The 15,533-nt window shown below is 43.9% G+C and overlaps 1 protein-coding gene across 1 annotated transcript in view; it reads right to left on the minus strand.

Annotated features, from left to right (window-relative positions):
- Positions 1–15,533, minus strand: part of nlgn1 (neuroligin 1) — a 374,131-nt gene that overhangs the window by 39,478 nt on the left and 319,120 nt on the right. The gene's annotated exons all lie outside the window — the stretch shown is intronic.

Raw genomic sequence — 15,533 nt, forward strand, 5'->3', positions numbered from 1 at the left:
AGTTTAAGAGTATTATTCTGTATATATATATATTCTGATAAGAGCCAGGTTGAAAAACTGAAACAATGAAGGCTTGATTTTTTGGGGGGTTATTAAAGTTTGATTCGTGGGTCTTAAAGAGCCAGATATTCTCCAGGAAGTGGGGGGAAATTGATTCTCGTGTTTCATCTTTGCTTGAGATGTATTTATCAATCAAAGCCTGATGTCAGGCTGCTCTTTAAAGCTTTGCGTTTTGACACTTTTGTAATCCCCCCAAAAATGTCTCCCATATTTGACTCCTTCTAAGCAAAAAAAAAAAAAGGCATTTTAGCTGAGCAAAGAACAAAAGACTATCCCGATAAACTTCCTCTAAAATGATGTTGTTACAGAAACACAAATAAACACAAGTCCTAATACACTCATTTGCAATTGTATCTCCTGGAGGTGTACTGTTGTCTCTTTATACTGCAGCCCCCAGCACAACTCAGGAGGAGTGTTTGCGTGTGTGTGTGTGTGGCTGAGGAAATGTGTGTGTAGCAGTCAAACCAATCAATGCTTTACTGGTTGTTACTACAAACACGTATCACTGACACACACACACAGGTGCACGTTAACATTGCATGTGACATGTTAATTACTCTGTGGGGGGGCCACAGGAATATACAATTATTTTAAATATCAATACACAATCTCTTCCTCCATCCGTTCTTTCAAACATTCATTCATCCATCACTTCCTCGTCTAATCCCCCCCTCCCCCTCCATGTCATAATTCGCTCCCTCCCACAGTGCAAATTAAATCACGCTGTCAACTTCAAAGATGAAATGAGCTGCCGTCCATATTTCTTGCACTGCACACACACACACACACACACACACACACGAGCGTGTTCACTTGTCCATACAGACTTGCCACTTAGAGAAAGCTGCTACACATTAGCATCTTGTGCATGATTAAAGAGAGAGGGGGGGGGGTCATTAAGGGGGTGTTGATGTGATTAAACTCTTAATGGAGATACTTCAATATGTAAGACCCTGGAATTTTGAAAACGCAAAAATATTTGAGGTTAACTGTTGAATGTCATGGAGGCAACCCACGAACACACGGGGAGAACCCAGAGAGAACCCACGAACACCCGGAGAGAACCCAAGCGCACATGGGGAGAACCCGGAGAGAACCCACGAACACCCGGAGAGAACCCAAGCGCACATGGGGAGAAGCCGGAGAGAACCCAAGTACACATGGGCAGAACCCGGAGAGAACCCACGCACACATGGGAGAACCCGGAGAGAACCCACACACACACGGGGAGAACCCGGAGAGAACCCACGCAGACACGGGGAGAACCCGGAGAGAACCCACGCAGACACGGGGAGAACCCGGAGAGAACCCACGCACACACGGGGAGAACATGCAAACTCCTCACAGCCACCGTGCTGCCAGAGCATTTGCTGCCCTCTTTAAACCTTCATTTTAATTTCCAGTCTATTTGTTTCAGGTTTCGTAGCAGAGAATTGGACTCTTGTAACTTTGAACAGACAGACAGTAATGTCGCTTTAATTTAAACAGGTTTTAAACAGGTTTTAATGACCCACTAATAAAAGGAAACGGTTCATCTCCACAGTCACAGGATATCATGTAAGGATAGAAGCCGCAAAAGCACAAGACAGAATATTGGAATACCCTAACCCTAACCCTAATACATTCTTGTGAATAGTACTGCGAAAAACTATGTAATGAATAAATGAATGAATTTTATTTTTGTACATACAAAGGAAATAAATACTGATGAAATAACAAAAGACAAGAAAACACAGTTTGAAAAAGGAGTAGGAAGAAGTGAAATACTGTTTTTATTCCTTTCTAACTATTGATCATTTTGATGCAAAATATTCAACATAAGTACTCATAATGAACAAACCATATTGTATTCTCTTATATAAAGAAAAATATATATACTCACATTTAACACACTTCATCTTCCGTATACAGTAGTCCCTCGATATAATGCGGTTCATTTTCCACGACTTTGCTGCTTCGCGGAGTTTTTTAGTGCAATTTCAGATTTTATTTTTGCACTTGAACGCGCCTTGAAACGGCGCAAGACGAAGGGGCGCGGTCGGAGGAACTGTGAAATACGCGCGAGTTGCTATTAATCATTTCTCATGTGTTCAACCTCGTAGGTTGATCATTAAAATTGAATTCGTTATTTCTAAAAGCTATCATGTTTATTTGTTAAGCGTTTGTTTAATAGCGCTCTTATTCTCTGTGTACAAAGAGGCTTTTATTTTGTAGGACAGACATGGGCAAACTACGGCCCGGGGGCCATATACGGCCCGTTAGGCTTTTTAATACGGCCCGCCAAACTTGTCCAAATAATATCATTAAATAAAATGTTATTATAAACCTCATTCATTTTACCTTTCTCCCTGTATTGCCACCTGTAAAAGGCCAAATCCTTTCATGTAACGGCTTTTACATGTCATTAAAATTAGCTCACACACACACTGCATCCGTCTGTCCCTCGCCCGGCCCCTCTGTCAAATTTTAGGACCCATTGTGGCCCGCGAGTAAAAATGTTTGCCCACCCCTGTTGTAGGAGCATAAACATCACGTCCCTTTTGGGTTTTGTTTCTTCCTGTTGATACATGTAGCCGCTGCCGTTCCGCTGTGCTAAGCTATCCAATAAAGCAGCATGAGAGGCTAAAGACAGCACGAGTAGAATATTTGTTCTTCTGCACTCCAAGCGGCTCTTTCCTCGACCTGCATGCCTTAACATTATTAACAGGAAAACGTTTACTGTACGTACTATATATTTATATTCATCAAACAAATGTTTAGTTCTGAAAAGGTTTTGATCTTTGGTTTCATTCTATAATACTGAAACAATCTACTTAGATTAATGCCTGACTGTTAAACGTGTATAAAGTGTGTGGTGAGGGGTTTTACAGCCTTAAAACATTTATGTACATGTATAATAATTGTAAAAAAAATAAAAATTACTACATTGCGGATTTCACTTATTGCGGGTTGTTTTTGGAACGTAACCCCCGCGGAAAATGAGGGCCTACTGTACTTGCAGACTATTCCACAAAGTCACCCCCCCAGCGAGACATGCACAGTCACCTTCATATTTGTGTGGACCTTAAGTTTAGTTCTCCTCTTGGATTGTACCCCCCCCTCTCCATAAACATTCCCTGTATATTTTTTGGCAGTAGATTATTTATTGTACTTTATTTCTGCTGTTTTGAATTTGACCAGATCCATAAATGTGTAATTGTAATAAAGTAAAGTAAGTGTAATAACCAACAGTGTGTTGGTGTGATCTCTGTATCCTGTATCGTGTATCGTCCTTAGTGCTCTTTTCTGTATGGTGCGAATAGAGAGGTTTTGTAGGTGATAATAATGATATATAATTTACAGTAAATAGGTAAGAATTGTACCTTAAGAAGGTGATTAAATTCAGTTTGTGTGGACACTTTTACAAAAGAGGAACTGCCAGCACGAGAATTTGTTGAGTCTTTATAAAACCAAGTACTGATCCAACGCAGTAAGTGTTGGATCAGTACTACTCATGCAATATTAAAGAAATGCAGTCTGAATCCTACACAATAGTGGACTAAAATTTGAGATATTTGGAAGGACAGTAAATGTAAAAAATTGCAGAAAAACAGTCAGGAAAATCTCATTTGGTAAGTTTTTAGCTTTTCATAATAGTTTCAAAAAGATTCCAGGCAGAGATGAAACTTCCTGCATGGGAGGGATGAACTCTTCCACAGGCATGAGCACGGTGAGTGTGTCTGACTGTGTGCAGACGTGCATGCATTTATTTCTGATGTGAATGCTTTAGCTGCTTTCTTTCTCAGTGCAGGACTGTTATTAGCATACAGGAAGAAAGGCCCCTCAGAGTGAACGATAACAACGGGGGGCATTTTAGTGATGGAGCTGAGACGGAGAACCAAGCGTATGAGGGGGTTGATGACAATGTGAGAAAAGGAATGTGGGAGGTGTCGACACAGGTGGAAAAAAAATCAAGCTTGAATAACAAGGGAGGTGGTGAAGAAGCGAGCGCTCCAAATGGAGAGCGGCGTTTCAGAAAAAAGCCTGAGACCTGGCCAGGAAGTGAAGTCAAAGATAGCTCTGACACATCCAGTCGCGCAGATGGGTAATAAAATAAAGATGCAACACGTCAAAGAGAATAAAAGAGTAATGCAGCCCCTGCAGCATCAAACAGCCTCGCTGGAATCGCTGCATAGAATATTTCCTCTACATCCTAATCTCCACCATTCTGAAGACGACTGGGATCAACGTGTTTATTTATAATTCATCACCAAACTAGACGTAAAACCTAATTGTCAGCCAATTTATATGGATTCTTGACATTTACTTTGCAAATGTGATCATGGGAGATTCCAATATATGGAGGGGGCAGAGCCTTTGTGTGGGGCGCAGAATTGGGTGATTTTTTCCATAGAAAGTGGATATACATGCATAATCTAATCCTAATCCTTTTTTATGGAATATCATGCTGTTGTTTTGAGATATTCTGGAAAGTATTTTCTGATTGTTCAACTTTGATAACTAAATAATTTGACATCTTCACACATGTCTTTGAGTTTTCAGAAAAGCACTATATAAATAAAATGTATTATTATTATTACTTGAATAAAATGTCACTTATCTTAAAGGCCAAATGCTATACTGTTCAGATTTAAGGCTCAAAGTTTTATCAGCCACCATTTTAATGCGTTTCGATCAGCGTGGCCCCCAAAGCCACGTCGTTCAGATGAGCTGCATGATGCTCAAATGTTGTGCCTTAAACATTCTAGGAGCAGCGTAAGCCGCTTCGAGCGTTTGGTGGAGAGGCTTCAATGGACAGAGGCAACCACTGGTCTCCGTCAGAGCAGGAAGCAGAGATTTACAATATATTCCATCAGCGGCGATAATACGGAATACGCTGTTCTATCTCAGAGCACTCTAAAGGGCTAAAATAATGACGTTTTCATTGATTAGTGGTAAACAGGTATGCAGTAGTAGTATTAGTAGTTTTAGTAGTCGTCGTAGTAGCAGTAGTAAACAGGTCTACAGTAGTAGTAGTACTATTAGTAGTAAACAGGTCTGCAGTAGTAGTAGTATTAGTATTACTATTAGTAGTAAACAGGTATGCGTCCAGCCTCATCATGGGAAACACACAAAGAAATGACGCTTTAAAGACGATCGATCAGGAAGCAGCTCCTGAACGTCAGCTTGGAATCAATGAATGGATGAATGGATGGAGAGACGTTGGAGACGACAGCAAGAAGAACTGGAGGGGACATCAAGAGCAACAAAAGAGAGGTTATATTGTTTGAAAGAAGGCTTCGAAGATCTGCTCAGTCCTGTAACCATGTCTTCTGTAGAGGAAGCAGAGGCGGAGTTCTCAGACGTGGACTCGTCCATGACTTGGGCTGAAGTCACTGAGGTTGTTGTCAAGATCCTCGGTGGCAAGGCCCCGGCGGAGGATGAGATTCACTCCTTGTATCTTAAAATGTCTTCCAGACCTGTTTCAGTTGATCAGTTGGTTAGACTTCAGACGTGCCTTAAGGACATTAATTCCTGGATGACCGAGAACTTCCTGTTATTAAATCTAAATAAAACTGAGGTTCTGGTTCTTGACAGACATAAAAAGTGCACAAGTGGAATAAAAGCTTGTCATAAAAGGCTGTTGATAAAGCCAATGGATGCAGGAAGAAATGACTTTTTCAATCTGCACTTTGGTACCGACGACCGGAAGGCAGCAGCCTGTATTCAGAGGACAGCGGGGGGTCGGGGGAGTCAGGTCAGCCAGGACAATTGTGCTTTCTTTTTTACCCTGGCTCTGTACAGGACAGAGAGCTCCTTAAACCCCCCCGCCATCTTGCTGCACCTCTTAACGATACTGTTCAGCCTGTTTTTGTCCTTCACAGTAAGGGACCCAAACCAGCAAATAAAAGAGAAGGTTAAAACAGACTCAATAAAACAAGAATAAAACATCTTCATAAAAGAGGTATCCACACTAAAACTTCTCAACTTCCGGTAAAAGTACATGCTGGTGGGCCTTTGCACAAACAGCATCCGTGTTTGCCTCAAATGACAGCTTGTCGTCCACGATGGTACCCAGGTATTTGTACTGCTGTACCGTTTCCACTACCTGACCATGAATAAAAACAGGGAGGATTGGTGGGGTGGGGGGGGGGGGGGGCTTCCTCCTAAAATCAATGAGCATTTCCTTTGTTTTCTTAACGTTAATGCTCAACAATGATCTCCCACACTAGTTTAAAAAGCCACTCTCCACACCGGGCCGTGATCGGTGTCCTGATTACCAAGAAGTGACACGATCACTGTATCGTCGGCAAACTTAACCAGGTGTCTGTCCTGATGCCGACTTTTACACTCATTTGTGTATAAGATAAACAGAAGTGGTGAAAGGACACAGCCCTGGGGGGCGCCAGTGGAGGATAAAAGTACGTCGGATAAAACCCCGTTCACCCTCACCCTCTGTGGTCGGTCAGTTAAGAAGTCAACTAACCAGCTCACTATACCCCTGTCAAGGTCGTGTGCGCTGATAAGACGATGGGCTAAAATGTGCGGCTGAATGCAGTTAAAAGCAGAAGAAAAATCGATAAAAACCAGACGAGCAAAAGCCTGTACCCCCTCCAGGTGACCCAGTGCCAGGTTGAGTAGGGTATTAGCAGCATCCTCAACCCCCCTCCCTGCCCTGTAGGCAAATTGCAGAGGGTCTAAACTGCTCTGAGTGGAATCTAAAATCTCTGCCTTTATAAGCTGCTCCATGACCTTCATGATAAGGGAGGTGAGTGCAACAGGGTGAAGGTCATTTTGGGATTTGGGGTTTTTAATCTTGGGCACCGGCACGATGATGGAGTCTTTCCAAAGACGAGGGACCCGACAGAGCTGGAGAGATTTCCTGAAAATAAAAGTGAAGATGCCTGCCAATTCCTCTGCACAGCTCTTCAGTAGTCTGCCCCCCATGTTATCCGGCCCGGGACTCTTCCTCTCCTTCACCCCCTTAAAAAGTTTACAAACAACATCCCTATTTATAACCACCGACATGTCCATCTGTGCAGGGGGAGCATCCCTGAATTCCAACAGCATTAAAGCGGTTATAAAACACATTTAAACTACCAGCAAGCTCAGAATCAGACAGACTAGCAAGGGAAACAGGGTTCCTGCTAGAGCGCATGCCCATAATAGATTTAATACCCTCCCATGCAGGCCGAGAATTACCCGACATTAACAGGGCTTGTACCCTATTTTTATATGCTACTTTTGCAAGCTTAAGTTCCCGTTTAACCTGCTTTTGTAACTCCCTGCTACAAGTAATATCACCCTTATTAAAGCTGATGTTCCTCTGGTTGATAATGCTTTTAACAGATTTGGACACCCACGGTTTGTTATTGGGAAAGATGGAAATTAATTTCCTCGGGATGATAAGATCCTCACAAAAATTAATATATGAGGTAACAGTCCCAGTCAATTCATCCAAATCAGAGCATGTATCTGTAAATAAATCCCAGTCCGTGCAGAAGAAACAGTCCTGCAGGCGTTGTTTGAATTCCTCCTGTAGGTGCCTCCTTCAGATTTTACTGAAGTAGATTTTTCAGAAGTAGGAGCGTGGCTCCTTACAAGCCTGCACCACCGTGCCAAGGCGGTCGTATCCCTGTGGGGTCTGTAGTCTGACAACCTGACCTTCTGCGAGTGGTTGCAATGGTCGACTGGTTGCATCGTAGTACCGTTTCTGAACAAGTCTCTTCTGTTGGAGTTCTGTAGCGACCTGTTTATTGCTTTTAAGGGTAGGTGCTAGAAGATTGTTGTCCATGGGGAAGGTTGAGACATGAGCCGCACATGAGTGTGTGTCGAGACATGAGACGTTCTGCCTGTGATCCTAGCGTGTTGTCACGAGGAATGTTCCTGATGTTCAACAGATTTAGGAAAACGTCTGAACCATCTCCGTGCGACCTTTCCATTAGCTGCTTTGCGCTGCGGACTGCACGCTCAGCTAGTCCGTTGGATTGCGGGTACTCTGGGCTGCTGGTGGTGTGAACAAAGTCCCACTGTTTCGCAAACTCCCGGAAACATTGGCTTGTGTACTGTCCACCATTATCCGAGATTAGGGTGTGCGGTGCACCATGAACAGAGAAGTGTCTTTTCAGCTTTTTGATGACAGTAGCTGAGGAGATGTCACGGAGAAGATCTATCTCAAACCATCCTGAGTACGAGTCTACCAGCACCGAATATTGATGTCCATGCCACTCAAAGATGTCGGTAGCAACCGTAGACCATGGTAGAGCAGGTACAGGATGTGGTTTCAGTGGTTCTTTCTGTTGGTGCGGACGTGTACGGAAGTATGGCTGGGCAAAGAGAGGTACCTGGCGTTCCTTGTTAGGACATCCATTCCGGATCACGTTGCTGAGGGTCTGGAGCACCTGGTCTTCTGCTGTGTGTGCTCTGAGTTCCTCGAGCCTGGCCGTTGAGATAAAGCTCACAGACATTACATCAAACAAATTATGTGCACTTGTCGTCTGGGAATCAGTGCTGTTTGGAGCACGTGACAGGGTGTTGGCAAGGTACATGTGCTTACCAACCTTGTATACCAGAGTGACGTTGAAGGCTTGTAGACGAAGTAGCATCCTTTGCAAACAAGCCGGAGCTGTGTGGATCGGCTACTTTAAGATGGTGACCAGGGGTTGGTGGTCTGTTTCAATGACTGTGAACTTCCCATATATGTAGTCCTTGAACTTTGTACACGCAAAAACCACTGCGAGCAGTTCTTTTTCGATCTGTGCGTAGCGAGTTTCCGTGTCTGAAAGAGTCCGAGATGCATATGCGACAGGCTTTCCATCTTGCATACATGCTGCGCCAAGTCCATAACAAGATGCATCACAGGTTAGTGTCACCGGCTTCTTCACATCAAAGTATGACAGAACCGGTGACCTGGATAAGCATGACTTGAGATGGTCGAATGCTTGTTGGTGTTGTGGGGGCCAGCACCATGCAGTGTCTTTATGAGTGAGCTGTCTGAGTGGCGCTGCGATGTTGCTCAGATTTGGAATGAATTTCCCCAAATAGTTCACCACACCAAGGAAATGTTGCACTGCCAGAAAATCCTGCAGGACTGGCATGTTCGTGATGGCTTCAGTCTTCGTGGGGTCAGCTTTAAGACCTTCCTTTGTGAAGATGTGACCTACATAGCAAACCTGATCTAGACGAAACTTGCACTTTTGCGGGTTGAGTCTGAGTTTGATCTCTCGTGCGCGGTCAAGTACCTTCTTCAGATTTGCATCATGTTCAGCAGCATCACAACCTCCCACGAGTATGTCGCCAACTATAATGGCACATGTATAGCCAGCGAACAGTTGTTCCATTGAGCGCTGGAAAACTTCGCTTGCTGCGTTTATGCCAAATGGCATCCTGAGAAACCGATAGCATCCAAAAGGCGTGCTAAATGTCGCTAACCTGGATGACTTTTGATCTAGCTTGATCTGACAAAAAGAATTATTTGCATCAAGCACTGAAAACGAAGTTGCACCTGACATTTGGGTGGCGACTTCCTCCACGCTACGCATCGGATAGTGGGGTCTCTTTAAAGCAGTGTTCACGTCCTTGGGGTTAATACACAGCCTTATTTCCTCTTTGTCTCTTTTATGTGCCGCTACCATTGCTGAAACGCAGTCCGTGGGCTCAGAGACAGGGATGATGACTCTTTGTTCGTCATCTTGTCGTGTTCAGCTTTCACACGATCCTGCATTGCCAAGGGAATGCGGTGCGCTGGACGTACAACTGGTTGCACAGATGGATCCAACGTCATGGAATAAGTTATCGGCAACTCTCCCAGATCGTCACTGAACACATCCTCGTATTGCTCTTTAATGTGTTTGACAAAGTCCGTTGTAGTCTCTGCACTGACCTGATGAACATGAGGGCTGAGGGTGACAAGATTCAGACGCATACATGCGCGGAACCCCAAGAGTGGTGTAACATCACGCTCTACAAGGAAGAAAGAAGCGTGTGTTGTTTTCCGTCTAAATGACAAGACAGAGTGATGAGGCCTGCAGTTTCAATTTTGCAGCCTCCATAAGCCACTAGATTCATGTTCTTGCCACATGGGATGATGTTCCCTCCTGAAAGCTGTTGGAAAGTGTCTTTCAACATGACATTACACTTTGCTCCTGTGTCAATTTTCATTTCAATTGGTTTGTCGTTCACATGCAGAGTGACAAAACCCTCATCTCGGCCCTGTGCCGGATCGTCCACTGTGTTCACAGATACTCCATCAACATAAAAAGTGCCATCAGTGACAGCGTGCTCAGACTGCTCTACCTCTACCTGATGAACTGGTTTTCTGGAGTAGCTCCTCCTTGTGAAGCCTTTTTCTTCTGGATTCTGACTCGCTAGCCTTGATTTGCAGCGTTTCTTGTAATGGTTCATCTTGCTGCACTTGTGACATTGCTGGCCAAATGCTGGACATTTCTCCCTTTGCGCTGGATGGCTGCCACCACAATTATTGCAGTTCAAAATGGGCCGTGTGGCCTCTCGACTATTCCACGGTCTGTGCTGCCCTCTTGTGGACTTTTGCTGTAGTGCATCCACGGTGAACGTCTGCTTCGCCAGGGCTCTTGTGTTTTCCTCCGTCACCTCGTAAACACTGCAGATTGAGACGGCTTTGTGGAGAGTTAAATCACTGTCCCGTAACAGGGCCTTCCTAACGCTGTCATTAGTGATTCCACACACGATCCTGTCACAGATTAGCTCTTCTGTCAGCTCACCAAAACGACAACTTTTCGCCTTGATCTTCAAGTTGCTAATGAACGAGTCAATTGTCTCACCTGGTCTCTGATTTCGGGTGTGAAACTTGTGCCTTTCCATCATCCTATTGTGTTGCGAGTTACACATATCTCGAAACTTGCGTTTGAGACACTCCGGATCTTCATGGGACTCGGCGGGAACGAGGACTTCGCCGTCGTCGCCCTAATCTCCGCTGCGTAGACAAATGAACACTTCCGTTCTATAGCTTCCGCTCCTGCGAGACTGAGGAGGATATACGCCCTCGTTTTAGCAGGTTTATCCGTGTGCGCCGCCTCGATGAAGATGTCATATTCCCTCTCGAAAATACGCCATTTCTCGGCAATGTCTCCCTCGAACACAAGGGGGTCGGGTCTTCGAAATCCCTCCGCCATACTTAACAAGCACGGTTAAGACGATTAACTGTCTTCTTCTGTTCTTTTCTTCCTTCAAAAAAAACAACAACTCAAGGTCGGCAGGTTGGAAACGTCTTCTGACACCATGTAAAATGTTCGTGCAAGGAGAACAAATACTTGTTTTCGGTAACACTTCTTCTTGCTCCCGTGCGTGGCTTTACAACACAAGACCATTAACGAGAACCCGAGCATGCGCAGTACGAACCTACGGCAACTGATGTAGGACATACGTCACAATAAACATGCGATCATTATACTGCATGATATTCAATATGCACCCTACACTCATCATAATAGTGTAGAAACATGGGAAAAGTGAGTTTTTTCATAATATGGGACCTTTAATTAAAAGTTTTTAAAAAATATTTCTGCGTAAATATTTCATGTTACAACGTGAATACCTGCAGCTTATAGAAAGGCGCGGCTTATATATGTACAAAATCGTTTTTATTTTTACATTTAGTGGGTGCAGCTCAATCAGATGCACTCAATAGTCCGGAAAATAGGGTAAATGTTTTCACTTTATATTTTCATTAATTGTATGCCACTTTACCTGATAGGATTTGATGCACAAAGCAGATCAGCACCACAGCACCATGTGATTCTTAAGTGAAACAGCTTCATGTACTCTAACACCAATCGGCTGCTTGGGCCTTTATGTATCAGTGCTTCTAATCCAGAGGTGTTTGGAAAGTGCGGTTTGCCAAGTTGCCAGTTATTCTACATTACATGAAAGTTCCCTACAATGAATCCTGCAGGGAAATATAGCGAGCTAAGATTTGTGTGTGTGTTTGTGTGTCAGTGACGGCGTGGTACGTGAGTGTGCTCAACCTTGAGTTTAGGGCACTTGAAGGACAAACTGCAACCACCTCAAACCAAAGCAGCAATGAATCGCTCCATCTCCATCCCAAAGCTGCACCTGCGTATTCTTAGGCAGCAGTGATTTGGGGTGGTCACTCACTCAATGAGGGTTCTGTTGTATTTCTGACTGCAATGGGAAAACTGGGGCTCTATGCTATAACACAGTATTTAAACTGGAAAGAAACATTATTCAGGAATAGCCAACTACCAACACACTACTGAGACTAACACTAGCAACGCATAGAACTGTGGCTGAACTAGTGCACCCATGTATAATTAGCCTATTGTTAAATGTGTTTGTAACTAGGTTTCTAATTAGGAATAAATGCATATTAGAAAGATCCTTTTAAATATCTTCAGGAAACAAAGTCGAAAACTAAAACATAAAATGTTAATTTCTTTCATACCAATTAAACCACCAAGTTCTGTTCAGACCAAGTGTGTGGAAACATGACTTAAAAACAAGTCATCCAATCCACAGAATTTCCTTTTGCTCTGTTACTAAACAAGGAAGTGTTGCCTGACTTCTTGTCTGCCTGGGCGTTTCAATATGCTGCTACTCTACCAAATGAAAATGGAGTGTGTAAGTTTAACACAGAAAAAAGAACATTAGAGCTGAAGAGCAGAACAGATGAAGGGCAGTAGAGATGAAGAGCAGTAGAGATGAAGAGCAATAAAGATGAAGAGCAGGACAGATGAAGAGGAGTAGAGATGAAGGGCAGTAGAGATGAAGAGCAGTAGAGATGAAAAGCAGAACAGATGAAGAGGAGTAGAGATGAAGGGCAGGAGAGATGAAGAGCAGAACAGATGAAGAGGAGTAGAGATGAAGAGCAGTAGAGATGAAGGGCAGTAGAGAAGAAGAGCAGAACAGATGAAAAGCAGAACAGATGAAGAGGAGTAGAGATGAAGGGCAGAACAGATGAAGAGGAGTAGAGATGAAGAGCAGTAGAGATGAAGGGCAGTAGAGAAGAAGAGCAGAACAGATGAAAAGCAGAACAGATGAAGAGGAGTAGAGATGAAGGGCAGTAGAGATGAAGAGCAGTAGAGATGAAGAGCAGAACAGATGAAGAGCAGAACAGATGAAGAGGAGTAGAGATGAAGGGCAGTAGAGATGAAGAGCAGAACAGGTGAAGAGCAGTAGAGATGAAGGGCAGTAGAGATGAAGAGCAGAACAGATGAAGAGCAGTATAGATGAAGGGCAGTAGAGATGAAGAGCAGAACAGATGAAGAGCAGAACAGATGAAGAGGAGTAGAGATGAAGGGCAGTAGAGATGAAGAGCAGAACAGGTGAAGAGCAGTAGAGATGGAGGGGAGTGGAGTGGAGGTGAATGGCGCAATCAGACAACTGCTGGTGAAATCATTTTTGTAAAAATTATTTTTATACATTAAACAAATACTTTTACTGGATCTCCCATCTTTACTGCTAAATACTGCAGTTGTTACCATGTCTGCCTCTCTCTCTCCCTCTTCTTCCTCCCTAATGAGGCCCTGGCCACCCAGGAAGTAATGTCGCTGTGTGGCCACCTTTAGCCTCGAGTCATAAACAGTCTGGTTGTAAATGTCAGCCGGTTTCTTGCAGCATCTTAGCTCTGCACAAATACACACCTCTCTCTCTCTCTCACATACACACACACAAATGAGAACTATGCACATATGGATGCACATATTCATAGCTTCCACCCTGACGAGAGAAGGATCTTCACACCCTTACTTAAAGAAAGGCCAGTAGCCGTCACACGTCCAGTATAAAGACACTGGTCCCAAGGCCCGGCTGGTGCCTGGAGGAAAGGTTACTTATCCAGATGGAACATGATGCTCCTTTCCCTCATCTTCCTTTTGTCAATTTGTGTGAGTCTGAGTAAAGGTTAGCTTTGTTCAGGCGCTTCTTGGTGGCGGTTTTTTTTCATTCTGTGGCCTTTTCTACTTCTGACTTCACTCCTACTTCCCCAGTGAGAATCTAATTTGAAACTTGGTGTATGCTCCTGAACACAGACAACAAGTGCACACATTAAAAAACACATTTATCCAAATGTCACTAAGCACAGAAACCACCAGTTGGCAGACTGCCTTTTAACTTTTGCATGAAGCTATAAGTCTTTGTTTGCTTGGTGCCTTGATTTGTAGAAGCTACATCTGGGACGTCTCGTCCCTACAGCGAGTTAAAGAGGAAAGCGTTTGAGCACAAAGGGCAGATGTCTTGTCTCTGAAGGAGTGTTTGGGTGTAAAAGGCAAGTGCATCGACATCTGCAGCTGACTCCCCGAGGCACGTGTGCACGTAATCAGCCATGTGATGCGCACAGATCACAGTCCGTAAATATGAATGGCAATTATGGTTCTGATTTACACGATTAGATGCAGGTTGTAAAAATAATTAAAGCTGCGAGCAGCCTTGAGAGGTTCCTCGAACCCGGCGCACATTGGGGTACACGCTTATTCGCAATCCACGAATGTCAGAAACACCCGTACGTCCTCTCGACGTGACCCTGATGAAGCGTGTAGGTTCCTGTAGGTAGTGCTGAGACTATCACAGTCAATGGCATGTATTTGAGTTCAGGTCTGAACTCTCATCCAGCGTGTGAAATTTGGAGACGGTCGGACCGTGCAAAGTGAAGCTCCAACAGCCATGCACGTCATGGCAAAACACCAAAGTTTGCAAGGCGGCCACGGCAACAGCAATTGGCAAAAACACAAAAGCTTCGCAATTTAGCATCGTCAATGAGTCGAGAGGCCGTCGCCCGACTTTGAGATCGATATCTCGAAACCTCTGGGAGGAGTATCGCAAAGTTCGAGACCTATAAAATGGGAAAATGGCACATTCAAACATGGCCGGTGACCTCATCGTTCAAGCGATCAAAAATCCCTTCGCAATTTAATATCGCGGCTACTTGACGATTACGTCACTCGAATTTGACGTGAATCCGATAAAGTTCGTACATTTCAAATTTTCACACGCCGTCCAAGATGGCTGACTTCCTGTTTGCGTATAAAATCTCAAAAATATTTACTGGGCTCGGAACCACCAGAGAAACGACATACTCGGATTTCGTGACGATCCAAGCACCTTTTCGGAGAAAAGCCGACTTCAGGTGGTGCTATGGAATCCCAAAGCCATATCAGAGTCCAATCAAATTCCAGATTTAGAAACTAGACACCAGATGTGACGCTCCTATATAGTTTCGACACCTCTAAGTGACCGGGAAGTGCCTCAAAAAGCCATTTGAAAATAATAAAAAAAATAATAATAATAATTTCTCAAAAAACAATAGGTTCCTTGAACCTCCGTTCTCGGAACCTTATAATAATTTCTCAAAAAACAATAGGTTCTTTGAACCTCCGTTCTCGGAACCTAATTAGCATGAGGAAAGTAGAATTGACATCGTGCAGCGCAGCAGCCAAGCTACTGATGAACCCTGAATCAGTGAAATGGGATGGGAATAAATGTAGGGACATTATATTTGG

This window comes from Brachionichthys hirsutus, chromosome 9 (genome assembly GCF_040956055.1).
Source record: "Brachionichthys hirsutus isolate HB-005 chromosome 9, CSIRO-AGI_Bhir_v1, whole genome shotgun sequence".
Classification (NCBI taxonomy): Eukaryota; Metazoa; Chordata; class Actinopteri; order Lophiiformes; family Brachionichthyidae; genus Brachionichthys; species Brachionichthys hirsutus.